Raw genomic sequence first — 3,530 nt, forward strand, 5'->3', positions numbered from 1 at the left:
AACGGTAGTTGTCCTTACTTCCTCTTGGGTTTCTCCAGAAATTAACAAATCATCCACATATTGGATAATTGATGTTCCTTCCTTATTAGGAAAAAATTGCAATAATTTCTCTAAGGCTTGCCCAAACAGGTTGGGGGACTCCGTAAACCCCTGTGGTAGTTTTGTCCACCTCAGTTGCTGTTTACGGCGGGTCTCAGGGTCTTCCCATTCGAAGGCAAATATATCTCTGCTTTCCTCGGCTAACGGGCAAGCCCAAAAGGCGTCCTTTAAATCAATTACACTATACCATTGGTGAGTTGGTGGGATATGGCTAAGGAGGGTGTAGGGATTGGATACCACGGGGAATCGGGTCAGGGTCCTTTTATTGACTTCTCTTAGGTCCTGGACCAGTCGGTAACTTCCGTCCCCTTTCCTTACCGGTAAGATAGGAGTATTATGAGGAGACATGCATGGTTCTAAAGTCCCACTCCGAATTAGTCCATCTATGACTGGTTTTAATCCTTCTCTCCCTTCCTTGGAAATAGGGTACTGACGAACCCTAATGGGGTATTCTGGGTGTTCTGTGTTAACTGTTATGGGGTCAATATTTAATCCCCCTCTGTTGTCTTTGGTGGCCCAGACTTCGGGTTTAATTTGTGCCTCATCTTCCGGGGTTAACTGCAGTATTCTTACTTTCATTCGTCCTTCCTCTGGCACCACCCCTATCCCCAGTTGAAGTTGTAAGTCTCGTCCTAGCAAATTACATCCAGCCCCCGGAACTATTAATAAATCCCCTACCCCTATACGGGTCTTACTTTCCACCATTACATTTCTAATTACTGGTGCCTTAAATCCCTCCCCTTTGCCCCCAATACTTTTATAGTTTCGCTACTTTCTTTGCACCCTTTTGGGATTCGGGTAACACAGGTGCGCTCTGCCCCTGTGTCCACTAAAAATTCTAACGTTTCCTCCTGGGGTCCTACCTTTAATTTTATCAAGGGCTCAAACCGATGTTCATTCCCCAGGAAGAAGAGCCCCTGACACCCCTAGTCCTGTTGTTCCTCCGCAAAGGTCCTCAGATCTCTTGCCCTTTTAGGACATTCTCGTTTAAAATGTCCTGATTTTCCGCAATAAAAGCACTCAAGCTCCCTATTTGGCCCCTTCTGTCCGCTTGCTCGTCGGGGTTGTGAGCCGGGTGGCCCAACTCGGCCTGGTCTCAGGGCACTTGGTCCCTGGTTCTTGTTTTTCTTAGCACCCTCAGGACGTCCCACAGAATTAGACTCTCGCATAGCCGCTACCATAATCTTAGCCTTTGCCTTTGCCTTTTCAGCATCCCTCCGTACATACACCTTTTGTGCCTCTCGCAGCAACTCCTGCAGCCCTCGATCCTGCCAATCCTCTAACTTTTCTAGCTTCTTTCTGATATCTGGCCACGCATGTGTCACAAAATTTACCCTTAGCAGGGTTTGTCCTGCAGGGCTCATCAGATCTATGCCTGAGTACTGCTGCATATTCCTCCGGAGCCTTTCCAGCCAATCAGTGGGCGTTTCATCTTTTCCCTGCTGATTATCAAAAGCTTTATTTACATTCTGTCCCCTAGGTGCCGCTTCTTTAATACCCTTAATTATTAGGTTTCGATAATCATTCAGGTGCTGTCTTCCAACCCCCTCGTTATGGTTCCAATTAGGGGTGGCTATCGGCATCTTTTGTTCCCCTGAGGGTCCCTGCTGGTTCTCCCTTTCCCATATTTTTATTCCTGCTACTCGGATCATCTGTCTTTCTTCTAAAGAAAATAAAATTCCCATAATAGACTGCATTTCTTCCCAGGTGTATATATTTGGACCTAAAAATTGGTCAAATTGTTCTGCCAAACCCAGGGGGTCGTCTAAGAGACCTTTCATCTCTTTCTTAAAATTTCGCACTTCCATGGAGGTTAGTGGGGCATTGACAAATCCAATACCCCCTTGCGCCCCCCCCAAAGGAACTTCTCGTAATGGAAATAGGGTCACATCCTTTTTAGGGGGTCCCTCTTCCGAATCACTAACCTCACCTATTACCATTATGTTGGCAGTTCGTCTCCTGGCTTGCGTAGGTGTAGTGTGGGGGACCCTTCTTCCCCTCCCACCCCAGGATCTTCCCTCATCACTTGCCCCCATATTCTCTGGGGAGGCATCATCTGCCTCTTCCCCCTCCTGTGAAGATGCCCCTGGGACTGGGTTATATGGAGGAGGTAAATGGTCTAATGGGTCCCATCGTTTAGAGTGGTCTACCTCCTGTTGTTCTTTAAGTTTTAGTATATTAACCCCGGTTGGCCACATTTCCCCTTTCCAGCATGAGGCATATTCACTTTCTTCTGGATCGAGGGGCTCCTTACTATTTACATAAACGTTTAAATCCTGGCATATCCACCCCTCAAAGGACCCGTATAGGGGCCAAAACAAATTATCGGGTCTAATCTTCTCTTTAGTCCGCTTGATCATACAGTAATGTATCATTTTTATTTTGTCTTTCCCCTTAGTACAGGGACTATTATCCCAGTTAGATAATTTAATCCCCAGAGGACTGCCTGGGGGTATATCCATAGGTACCTTTTTGCTCCCTTCCTTCCCGGGACCTGTCTGTTTGCTCGACCCCTGTCCCATGTTCCCGAGGTCCACTCTCTCCAGTCCACTCGCTTCGCCCCTTCACCGGCCAAGTCCCTTGCGGGAGATTGGAAATGCGGTTATAAGGGCTCCGCTCTCACTTCGTAGGTCCGGACACTATCCGGCCCACGTCTCAGTCACACACTCACCGACCTCAATCCCGTCCGACCGAATAATACTGACAGTCCTTTTCTTACTCGGGTCTTCGTGCACAAGAATTACGGGCAACCGCGGTGATAGGGAGCTCCGTCCTTGCCTTTACCCTATAATATGGCTGAAAAATTTCACCTGTATTCTGAGGGGCTTCCGAAGGTCCTTTCCCGAGCCGCTGAAATCAACGGGGCGCCCCTCGTTTGTGGTCCTCCGGAGCCCCTGCAGACAAGGTGATCACGTCGGGGTCACCAATTTGTGAGAAATGCACTCACGCTGAATTTCCTGAATTTTACAAGTTTATTATAGAACAAAGGCAAACAGCACTGGGCGCATGGTGAAAACCAGAGGCGCACCGGTTATACCCAAACTTGCCTTTTTATACACTGTGTTTGTGGCATCTCAGAGGGGTTATTTTAATATTTCAGGTATCTATTAACATAACTCCACCCCAGACCACCCCCCCTTGCGCGCGTCTCTTGTGGTTCAGAGGGGCCTTCGGGGATCTGCAAGGGATGAAGTCAGTAGTCTTCCTCTGGCTGCACTTTTCACCCTGTCGTTTTCCTCTAGTCACACTTTTTAATATTTTCACATTAAACTCCTGGTTTTCCTTTGTTCTTCTCGTATCTTTCATGTCAAATAATCTTTGACCCCCAAAATGCTGTTCTCATGCTAACAAATCACTCCTTATCTTCTTACTTGTGTTCTCAATTTTACTTGTCCTTGAGTCCATATGTCTGTTTTTCTATGTTTTCACAA

The sequence above is a fragment of the Harpia harpyja genome, unplaced genomic scaffold, assembly GCF_026419915.1.
Source record: "Harpia harpyja isolate bHarHar1 unplaced genomic scaffold, bHarHar1 primary haplotype scaffold_75, whole genome shotgun sequence".
Classification (NCBI taxonomy): domain Eukaryota; kingdom Metazoa; phylum Chordata; class Aves; order Accipitriformes; family Accipitridae; genus Harpia; species Harpia harpyja.